This window comes from Psammomys obesus, unplaced genomic scaffold, assembly GCF_907164565.1.
Source record: "Psammomys obesus unplaced genomic scaffold, mPsaObe1.curated_primary_1811, whole genome shotgun sequence".
NCBI classification, from domain to species: domain Eukaryota; kingdom Metazoa; phylum Chordata; class Mammalia; order Rodentia; family Muridae; genus Psammomys; species Psammomys obesus.
The window spans coordinates 8,565,579-8,577,471 of NW_026596256.1; positions in this window are offsets into that span (position 1 = coordinate 8,565,579).

Here is an 11,893-nt window from a genome sequence, read left to right on the forward strand (position 1 = left end):
TGCAACCAAGGTTGAATGCTCCTGCCCTCATTCACACACCACATGACTCTCCTCTAATTATTAGCCAGGCTTCTCAGTACTGGAGAACACACAGCCAGAAGACTTTCCTTATGCTGGTTGCTAGGGAGGAATATTCTTGTGGCAAATTAATAAACAGGTGCTGAGATCCGTAGCTCCAGTCTTCCCGAATTCCTTTAGCACCATGTGCATGGGCTTCTCTAACTGTCCCCATGAGTAGAATGAGATGGGGGCTATCCCTTGTTACTATCTGCATATCAGTAGTGATGGATCCTGGTCATGGCAGGCAGCTCCCCTTGGGGCCCACACCCACCTCTCCTCTTCCCCATGCAACTTCCTTTCAAACTTTAATGTCAGCCACCCACAGACTGCATAGTAGTGTGTGATCCGCCCTCTGAGGATGATATAATGGAACCTGGCAGTCATTATGCTGACAGCCTGCTTTGAAATTTCATCTTAAATGGCTTGAGTGACAGCGATGACACCGTTTTCCTTACTGTCTCTCTGAGAATTTGAGTCATTAATGTCAGCAAGTTTTCAACAAGAATCCTACTGAAACCTTCACTTCTTTTCATTTTAACGTTTGGTGACATTAAGAAAATGGAACCAGGCCTAGCCCTCTCCCCCGTGACCCCTTTCAGGTGCTGGATAATGATATAATTTTTCAAAGTGACTAGAAAACTAGAGAGGAAGGAACACAATTGTAGGCCATTTTTGCTTCCAATACAAGCATCCACATCTCTTACTAATTCAGCTGTATTGTTTATTATTATTATTATTATTATTATTATTATTATTATTATTAGAAAGGCAAAGAAAGAGAGAGAGAGAGAAAAAGAAAGAAGGGAATTCTCACCATGTTTGCTCTCTACCCCTCAGCCCAACCCAGGGTATCAGGGTAGCGCTGGATTGCAGTACAAAGACTTTGATTTCCTCGCTAAATGGAGATTTTTTTTTAAACATTCATTTTGTAGGACACTACCTAGGTTCTCTGCATGACTGCTGTTCCAATTATTAATTTTTTAATTAATGTAAAGTTCTGCATTTTATCTGATTTTTCAGGTAGTATTGATTTCTATTTTCTTCCACATGGCTCACAGGGGTCCAGGACCTCTGTAAGAGAAATTCAACAAGGGTCTGAGACGCTTGCTATTCTAATATAAGAAGCCTTTGTAAATCTACCCTTTTTTAATTTTTAAAGGAAACTCTGGCAAGTTTGATTGACATTTCTTGACTAATTCAAGTTGCTGGTGATCTTCAAGTCGCATTGTAATTCTCTAATGACTGTAAGGGAGGAAAACACTTCATAGGAAGAACTGATTGATTTATTAGGGGGAAAATTACCACATGTGCTAGACCTTGATTGCAGCTAATATTTGTAGAGCTAATTGCCTGAACGAGAGGATTAAAAGGATTGAGGGAAGGAAAGAAGAAGAAATCTAAGTTCTTTTGGAATACTGATGAATCCACAGTGGATTCAGGCCAGGCAGGAAAGGCACAGTAGAGGTTTTCAAGGCAGCTGGTGTGGAGCATTTAGGGAAAGAAGAACCTGACATAACGGACCTGCTACAGAGAAGTAGCAGGGATACAGAGGGAAAGGGCCACCCTGTGTTCTGCCAAGTAAGATCCCATGGCACCATTGTACTTGTCTTAGTTTCTTGTTGGTATGTCATACTAAGGCTATGCTGTCATTTAAAACCACAACCCAAGATTGGATATGTAGCTCAGTATGAGTGCACCTGTTTAGAGTGTTCAACGCCCTGGGTTCGATCCTAAACCCTGCAAACAAACAAAACAGTGACAACAAATGACCTTCTTTAACTCAGCAGGACAGGGAAAATGTCTGACTGAGTTATTACATCAAGGCAGAAACAGTTACTTAATCTAAAGAACAACTGTGGTTTGAGGTGCTTCTGTCAACAATAATACACCAGCTTTTTAGTACAAGGAAGTAGGTTAATAATAGTCTGCCTTAGTTAGCATTACTATTGCTGTGAAAAGACACCATGACCAAGGTAACTTTCATAAGAGAATGAATTTAGTTGGGCTTGGCTTGCAGTTTCAGAAGTTTAGTTCATTATCATCATGATGGGGAGCATGGCAGTGTGAGGGCAGACATGGTCCTGGAGAAGTAGCTGAGAGTTCTATATCCAGATCTGCTGGCAGAAGGAAGAGAAATCCACTGGGCCTGCCTTGGGCTTTTGAAATCTCAAAGTCCACCCTCCACCCCCAGCAACATACTTCCTATAAAAAGGCCACACCTCCTAATTCTTCTCAAGCAGTGCCACTCTCTCATGACTGAGCAGTCAAATATATGAGCCTACCACCATACTACCTGTATGATAAAACCTGGGGTAGATATGCCAAAACTCTCCCATGGTTTAATTCTGTCATTGCTGACTATTAAATAATGATAATTTCCTAAATGATATGAAATTTACCAATTTAATACCAAAATTATAGTAGCAATATTAAAAATTCTTTAATGCTTGTGGACCCTATTATGAGTCATCTCTATTCTAAGTGCATAAGGTGTGTTAGCACATTTCTTCTCAGAGTCACCTGGGCAATTAATTACTGGATTTCTGTCTCATTCTCCGAGATGATATTCCAAGGAATATGCTAGTTTGGTCTTCAGTAAGGTCACAAGCATTCCTAAAATATTCTTGAGGTGAAGAATAATACAATCAGGTGGGTTTACACCTGTCAACTCTCCAGAAACTAGAAAAATTGTCTTGTGGATCATGACTGCAGAGATCTTTAGACTAATTCACAAATATGAGTTTACCAGTGATTTGGATAAAGACATAGACAATATCTCATCCAAAAATATAACTTCATTAAAAAAAAACTCTTTAATAGAGTACTATAAGTAGAAAGAGCTAAAAATAATATAAGACAAAATGAGGAGTTGAGATTATCTTAATAGTTCATAAAGATGGATTAAAGCAATGCAGTACATTCAAACTTTTAAAATATAATTACTTGCAGAAATCTTGGTTGGCTGGGTGTCATGTGAAAAAACAATTAGACAGCAAGCTTAACAGGACCCAACTGTGAATGACTATTGTGGGTGCTACTATGGAGTAACACCAACCTTTGGGGTGTCAGCACAGCCTTTAACTCGTTCTTTAAAGAATGCCTTCAATAGCCATCTGAACCAACCACATTATGTCTCTTGAAAAACTGGAAGTGATACTCAGAGACAAGAGTCAAAGCACCAGAAACCTATCTGCAGAAAGACAGGAGGACAGTCTTTCCCATCATAAAGCTTTGTTCTCAACTGCCCCCAGTCAATTGCTTACTTTTCCTAATAACTGTCACCATTCTTTTTCTTGGAGGTCCAAGGTAGCTCTGTTTTCAAGAGTGTTTATGATTTTCTAGAAGTTTGGGTGATTTGCTTGCCTTCCTCTTTTTCTTTTTAATTGAAAAAAATTTCACCAATATATTTTAATTATACTTTTCTTTTCCCCTAACTCCTCCCAGATCTACCCCACCCACCCAACTGTACCCTACCCTTTAGGATAAACAAACAAAAACCCAAACAAACAAACAACCACCCAAACAAACAAAACCCAAGAAATTCAACTCTACCCCCACCCTTTAGAATAAATGAACAAAAAAAACCAACCAACCAACCAACCACCCAAACAAACAAAACCCAAGAAATTCACACACACAAAACTCCACAAAAACACAAAGTCAGAAAACATAACATCCACATCTGACTACTTTCTATGGAATGTATCTGGATCTTGGCTCTGGGGTACCAGGTCCATGGCTGTCACCCTCAGCCAGGGAAGGCTATGCCACAGCTGCTTGGTGCCATGTATACAGGAGTTAGCACTCCTCATCAGTAGTCTCTGTGTTCGTCATTTCTCTGAGTGGAGTGGGAGATTCCAAACATGCTGACCTTGCTTGTTCAGTTCCTTCCGTCTTAGGAATCTGTGCTATTCTCTTCTGTTGTCACCACCGTATAGGTGGTCACAATCCTACCCTGCAGTCCTGAATAAGCTCCTTGCCTGCTAAAGTTCCCTGGATTCAGTTCATGGATAGCTACAAAGCTGAGGGAGGATCTGACTATATCCTACAGCACAGACAGGTAGCTCTCCCATGCTACAAACGCAGGAAACATATTGCTCCAACTAGCAAGTTATGACAAGGACCAGGTCATTCTCTGTGTAGACACAATGACCTGGGACTTGACTACCTCTCTGGGCTATAGCTTCAATTCTTTTCCTGACCTCCCGGCTCCTTTCTCTTTCCTCTGTGGTTTCTTTACCAAATCTGAAAGCAGCATTGCATTTCCTGTCTGATATTTCTGCGTCTTTTTGCCCCAGACTCTCAGGATTAATACAAAGAAATCAAATTTGCAAAGATGGGAGAACATACGTGGATTAATCTTTCAAATTTCTTCCTTCTTTTGCTCTTTCTTTTTCTTCAGTTTAAGAAGCAGGAACAAATAATTTGCCTATCTAGGAGAAGTAGGCAAAGGGTCTATTTATGTGCCTTGAAGAAATATTACTATGTTTTTAGATGATAAAATATAGGCTAGTTGCTAAGGCAGTGAAGTGAAAAAAGTAAATGTTTAAGTCCTGTGACTAAGATAATTTAATTAACTAGTAAAACAAAATGAAGTTTCTGTATAGAATGCCCATTTTCAGGAAATTCAGGTTTAAGTTATTAAACCTTTCCTCGAGTAGAGGCTTAATTTGTATAATACCCAAGGTTTGCATCTCAGCACTGAAAAAAAAAATGACTTTTGTGTGTATTCTGTGTGTACATACACACGTGAAAAAAAATCAAGGATAGAATGAAGCCAGAGTTGGCCAGGGATCATAAATATGTTCTTCTAAAGTCTTTTTCAGGTAAGTTAGCAGCAGGTGGAAAGACATGGAGAGAGCTGGGAATCCCAGATGAAACTAGTGCTCCATATAGAATTACTTTAGCTGGGGCCACAACCCACAAATCACCAATGTCACTGTGCGTGTCCTTGTGACAAAATATATGACGAAAGTAACCTAGGGGAGGGTGGATTTACTGTCTCAGTTTACAGGGATGGTCTATAATTTGGGGGAAGATGTGCCCGGGGAAGACATGGTAGCCAGGTGTGTGCCTGGGGCTCCTCCGATGTCAGAAACAAAGAGACAGGGGCAAGATGGGACCAGGCTGCAACCATCTCTGAAAGATTCAGAAACAATACTACCAGCTAGGGACATGAGCCTGTAAGGGACATTTCACTCTTAAACCATAACAATCAGCAAGACAACCAGACATGAGTGTCCCTTCAAACCATGTAAAATATGGCTGGCACTGAGCCGTGGACACTACTGAGAAAGGAAGTAGATGCAGCTAGCCTGAGGCCCCCATGGGGGATCAGAGTTAAACTGACATTGTCTTAGGGATGGTTTCTATTGCTGTGATAAAACATCAAGATCAAAAGCAATCTGGGGAGGAGAGTAGTGGTTTTTGGTTTCTTTCTTTTTTGTTTGTTTGTTTGTTTGTTTGTTTTTATACTTCCATATCATAGTCCATCTTCAAAGGAAGACAGGGCAGGAGCTGAAGCATAAGGCATGGAGGAGTGCTGCTTACTGGCTTGCTCCTCAAGGCTTGCTCATGCCTGTTTTCTTATAGAACCCAGGACCAACAACCTAGGGGTGGCACTGCCAACATTGGGTTGGTTCTACCCATATGAATCATCAATCAAAAAATGTCCCCAGGCTTGACCACAGCTAATCTGGTCAGAGCATTTTCTCAATTTCAATTCCTTCTTTGCAAATGAGTCTAGCTTATGTCAAGTAAAAACAACAATAACAACAACAACAACAAAAAACCCCAAAACTAGCCATTACTCATATGAAACCCACATCAGAGGCTGAGGTATAGCTCAGTGGTAAAGTAGATTTTCAGAGTATGCAACAGCCTGGGTTTAACCCTAAGTATGAAAAGAAAAGAACCTTTTATAAAAAAAGAATTCACTAAGCTTCACGCAATGCGTCCCCATCTACTGGGATAAGGCTAGCCACTGACTTTTTCCTATTAATTATATAAAATATATTTTATCATTATGAAAAAATATTATTTTAATAAACATATTTTAATAGTTAAATTAAAATTTGATTTTTAAATAGTTGACTATTTAAAATATAAAAGTTTAAACAGAAATTTGTTGTAGATTTTAAAGTATAGCCTAAAATATGAAATGTCTGGAAGAAAATACATAACAGAATCTTTGTAACCTTGAGTTAGGTAAAGAAATTCTTCGACAAAAGGAGTATGGTTAGGAGTGGTGGTACATACTTAGAATCCTAACACTTGTGAGGCTGAAGGAGGAGGGATGTGAGCTCAGAAATAACCTGGGATACTAGCAGGTCCTTGTCTAAAAATATTAGCAATGTAGATTTAGGAGAGACTGTCCAACCAGGAAAAGTTAGCACTGTGATTTTAGCTGCCGGAAAGAATTCTGGCCTGCCAATGTGGAATGTTGGGTTGCTGATTCAGGGCCCTTGCCTCAACAGTGAGGATCAGAGATGGTAAGAAAGGTGTGATCTTTTCAACACAAGACTTCCCAAACGGAGTTTGGGATGTCTGCTCCCAGCTGCCGTCTGGCTGGCTGTGTGGATACCCCAACAACTCCCCCATGAGAGTGAAGTTAAGGGAGTGGTTGGGAACTTTGGAAATTTTAGGTTGGCATTTTGACTTACCTTTTAATCTGTTGTTGCCTGGTCGAAAGAGAACCATGCTCAGTATTCCAGAAAAAAAAAATCAAGCTACTGAATCCTAATGCTTAGAGAGAGATTCTGGAGTGTGGCACCTCCTTCACCGTTACCTCTCCGTCTCCTATGAGGTCAGCAAGAAACTTTGGGTTATATAAATGTGGTGGTCTGGGGAGGCGAATTTAATAAAGGAGCCATTTTCCAAGGTATGGGTGGGATTTAGGGAGGCCTTGGGGCACGGCACAATCCTTGTGTAAAGAAAAAGGGACTGGGGAAGGCTCAGATCATCACCTGACCCTTCTTTCTTCTCTGATCTGCTATTGGTGCTCCCACTGACAAACCTAACTAGAAACCAAGTCAGTCTTTTATGGACTGTGGCAGAGTGGAGCAGGCTTGGATGGCACCTTGAGGACTGGGGTTTTCATTTAGAGGTAGAGGATATACCTGATGTGTAAAGGCTCAGTATTATGCTGGATACAAGTGGCAAAAGCAGGCACCATCGCCCTCTCCCATCTGACAGGACAAATACCATGAAATACAGTGTCTGCTGAGTTTTTCATACATGGCTCTTAGCATGATGGAGTAGTTTTCATCTCTTCTTAGTCTTTGAGTATCAAGCATCTGAGCTGAAATTCAGAATCATAAAACAATACTAAACAATGCTAAACTTCATAAATTTTTTGCCTCAATTGAGATGACTGTGTAAGGTTTTGCTTTTATCAGTGCAGTGTGTTCTACTAACCAGTTTTCATAGGTTGAATTATCTTGCATTACAGCATAAATCCCAGTTGGCAGCTAAGCACAGTATTTTTAACATGCTGCTGAATTTATTTTGCTAATATTTTGTTAACAGTTCTTATATCAGCTGGGCAGAGTGGCACACACCCTCAATTCTAGCACTTGGGAGGCAGAGGCAGCTCTCACTGAGTCTGGGGCCAGCATGGTCTATGTAGTGAGTTCTAGGACAGCCAGAGCTACACAATGAGATTGTGTCTTGAAAAAATAAAACAAAACATTTCTTATACAAATACTTATAAGCCATGCCAGTCAGTCTACAGTCTGCCTGCTTTCCTTCTTTCTGCTTTCTGCTTTCTTCCCTTCTTTTCTTCTTCCTTCCCTCCCTTCTTTGTGGCTGGGGATTGAATCCAGGGCCTTGCTCATGCTAAGTAAACATCCTTCTCCTGAGGTTTGGTCTCACCCTCAGTTCTTTGAAACAGGGTCTCACCATAGGACTCAGGCTGACCACAAACTTTGATCCTCCTGCGTCTGTCTACCAACTTCTGGGATTACAAACATGTAACATGTCCTGCTAGTTTTTTTTTCCTTGTGGTGTGTTTTCCTGGGTTTGGCATGGGTTAATGGTTTCATGGAATAAGTTAGGAAGTAGCCTTCCTCTTTAGTTATTTTGGAAAAGTTTGAGAAGGATTGGTCTTGTTTCTTCTTTAAATACTTGGGCAAATTTGCTGTAGAGCTTTTCTTTTTCAGATTGTTGTTTTTATTATTTATCCAATCTCCTTTTTACTTACAGATTTGTTCAAGTTATCAATACCTATCTTGATAGGTTTTGTGTTACTAAGGACTGGTCCATTTCCTCTAAGTAGTCTGGTTTGTTGACCTCTAGTTATTAAATTTTCTTTGTTATACTATGTATTTTTGTAGAATAGGCTTTGATATACCCTTTTCCAAGCTAGGTATGGTGGCACATTCTTGAGGCTACTAAGGAGGCTGAGGCAGGAGCATATATTGAGTCCAAAAGTTCTATACCAGTTTGAACAACATATTGAGACATCCTGCTTTCAAAACAAAGTTTCTGCCTCCATTTCTGATTTTATTCATTTATTCTTTTTGTTCTTAATCTATGTAGCTAGCATCTTATTAATTTCATTAATCTTCACAGAATCCAAAAGTAATGGGCTGGTTAAGTATTCCTTGAATATATAATCCTCAGCATTAGAAGTTGGAATGGTCATATGTTTAAAATGGGAAGACAGTGTGAATGGTCAGGGTTCACTAGAGGAACAGAACTGACAGTGTTAATAACGATTAAAGGGAATTTATTTCATTGACTTATGTGGTGAGTCTTGGGTAGTCCAGCAATGGCTATCTTCACAACAGAGAGGCTGAGGATAGGCAGCTTCTCAATCCACAAGTCTGGAATCTGCAGCTCTTCCACCCTCCACTGAATGGCCCCAATGACTCCTAGAGAGACGCTGATCTTCAGTTCCTGTTGGAAGGTCCAATAAGCTGGGTTCTGATGGCAGTGAAGGATGCCAGTGGCATTTGCAGTGGCAACAGCAGCAACAGGGCAGCGGAAAAGCACACAGGCAAGAAGCAGGAGCCGTGCCCTCACACCTTCTTAGGCGCCACCACTCACATTTAGATGGTTTCAATTAATCTAATCAAGAAAATCCCTCACAGATGTGCCAAGGGGATCATGTCCTAGTTGACTACAGAGCTAATCAGACTGGCAACCAATATTAGTAATCAACATGGGATTGTGGCGATGGAAGACTTTGAAATAGTGCTGGGCATACAATGACTGTTTAATGGTGTTAGCTATTCTTTACCTAGGACTTACTATTCATGCTATAATTACTTTCTGAACAATGGAAATGCCTCTCTGGAAAATTATGATATCAAGGATGTTTTAAGAAAACACCGGCCCAACAACTAGCACTTGCTACTTCAAGTTAAAACTATCAAACACAAGACTTATAATTTTAACATTTTTCCAAAGTCTTTCTCTCTCTGTCATGATATTCTGTATTTTTTGATAGAAGTTTTTTTTTTAATTTCTGAAATAGTGCTTAAGAAATTAAGAATATTTAGAATTTTTAAGGGGCTATTTTATTGCGTTTTAGTTAATGGCAGTAGCTCCCAACCAATGAATTCCCTGTAGAAATATTAACAAATCATTGTGGGCATTACAATTTATTGTAGTTCCATAGGAAGTGAGCCTTTTTCTTCTGAAATTTGTAAGGGCTCTTCTTATGTATGTGGGATGTGTGTGTATGTGTGTGTGTGTGTGTGTGTGTGTGTGTGTATGTGTCTGTATACACAGAAGTGTGTGTGGTAGGGTCGGTCCCATTCAAGGCATAGTTCCACATGCAATCTAAGTTGTCTCTTCATGTCTCTGTGACATTTTCCTTAGTTTTGATTTGTAGAAGTAATATTGTCCGGGCCACAAGAGAGTACATTTTCTGTAACTAATTCCCCAACTACAAGTTGATGTGCATGCAAACATAAGCCTGTTGGCATTTCCAGGGCACTGAATACCAAAGAGAATATATTTTATTTTTAACTCTAGGTTATGAATGTAACTGTATTTTTAGAGAATTACCAATAAAAAAGATTTATCAATTTAATTACTTGTACCTTACACTTGAGCACTGTGTAGCAATATTTTGGTGAAATGTTGCCCAACAACATGAAGCACATGGTGGATCGCAAATGTTGTCTCTAAAATGTGCGAGGATGCTATAGGGTGTCTTTACAGAGGAAGAGCTCTGAACTGAGTACAGTCTGAGTAGAGCAAAAATGTCTGGAGACATGTCAGAGCCTCACCAGTGACTGTGCATTGGGCAGAAGAGCTGGGTGTGGGGAGGAGGATGTAGCTTCAGCTTTCTATTTCATCTGCTGTAGGTCCTTATCACTACTGTGATTGTCGGTGCTCCCGTGGTGTTACGGTGGGACAGGGTCTCCAGTATCCCAACTGGTCTTGAACGAAGAATGACCTTGAGCTACCGATCCCCTCCCTTCACCTCCTGAGTGCTGGGATTATAGGCAAGCACTACCACACTTGGGATGTAATCCTACAGATTGAACCCAGGACGTTGGGTCTACTAAGCAAACACTTCATCCAATAACCAAGCTACACTCCCAGGTTGTTTTGCTGTTGTCATTTCCTCGCTTGCCTTATTGTTTGTTTGGCTTGAGACAGACTCTCACTCACAGCTCAAGCCAGTCTAGAACTAGTGATCATCCAGTCTCAACTGCTTCAAAACTTGGATTACAGCTGTGAGATGGCACACCTGTCTCCAATTGCAGAAAAGAAGCAGGAGGTTTTACTATTTACCTCGTCTCCCAGCTCAGGGGCCAACCAGGCAGATTTGCCTTTTCCTTTTCCTTATCATTCATTCCCAATGCCTTGTGAGTCTCCTTCCCGCGTATCATCTCTTCACGTCTCTGCTTCTCTGGTCCCTTCCCAGTCTCCCCTCCAGACTCTTACAGTTCTCCAGTCTCTTCACTGGCCATCTCCCACCCTGTGTCCTCATGCCTGCCGTATCTGCTCCCTGAAGAACCCTTTTCTACGCTGGCTTGCTTTGAGAGCTCCTGCAGTTTCTTTTCTGTGAAGTCTGCCTGCTACATCTAGGAGAACTGGCTTATAAGTGGCTGATCAGATTAGAAGAGTATTTTTAGTATTTCCTCCCAACACTACTGTTTCTTTAAAAGCAAAGAACGTTTATGTTTTCACATGTCTGCTTTTAAAATTTAGACAGCCTCAGTATTTTCCACATAAAGTAGAAAAAACAAAATCTAGGATGAAAGAGAAAGAGAAAAGGAGAGAGAGGAGGAGAAAGAAAAGACTGTAGACTGTTAAGAAATAGACTTACTATCTAGTTTTATTTCTGATACCATAGCTGGATCTATTATTGTCTCATTTGTGTGTACATGTGTACATCTTCCTGTGTGTACTATGTAAGGGTTCATGTGGAAGTCAAAGCTCAATATTGAATGTCATTCTCGGTTGTATTATTTTTTTAATTTTTGAGACAGGTTCTTTCACTAAAGCTGGAACTTATGAATTCAGGTCTTCTGACTGGCTAGCTATGGATGCTCCTGTGTCCACCTCCAAAGGGCTGGGATTGCAGGTCTATGCTGTCATACCTGACTTTCTACATGAGAATCTGAAAACAAGGCCTCAGGCTTAAACAGCAAGCTCTTTACCAACTCAGCTATCCCCTTAACTCTTTTCCTTGTGTCTTAATGGCACACTTTAATTGGCTTCAAAACAATATGATCCTAAAAAGTAATAATTTCATTAGACATCTGGTCATTACTCTTAGAGACCCAGGAAGACTCCTAAAGGACACATGTACCTGGTGGATTTGAGATCTGCTGTTTTCTGTAGCTTGGTCATTGTGTTGCCTTGATCACCT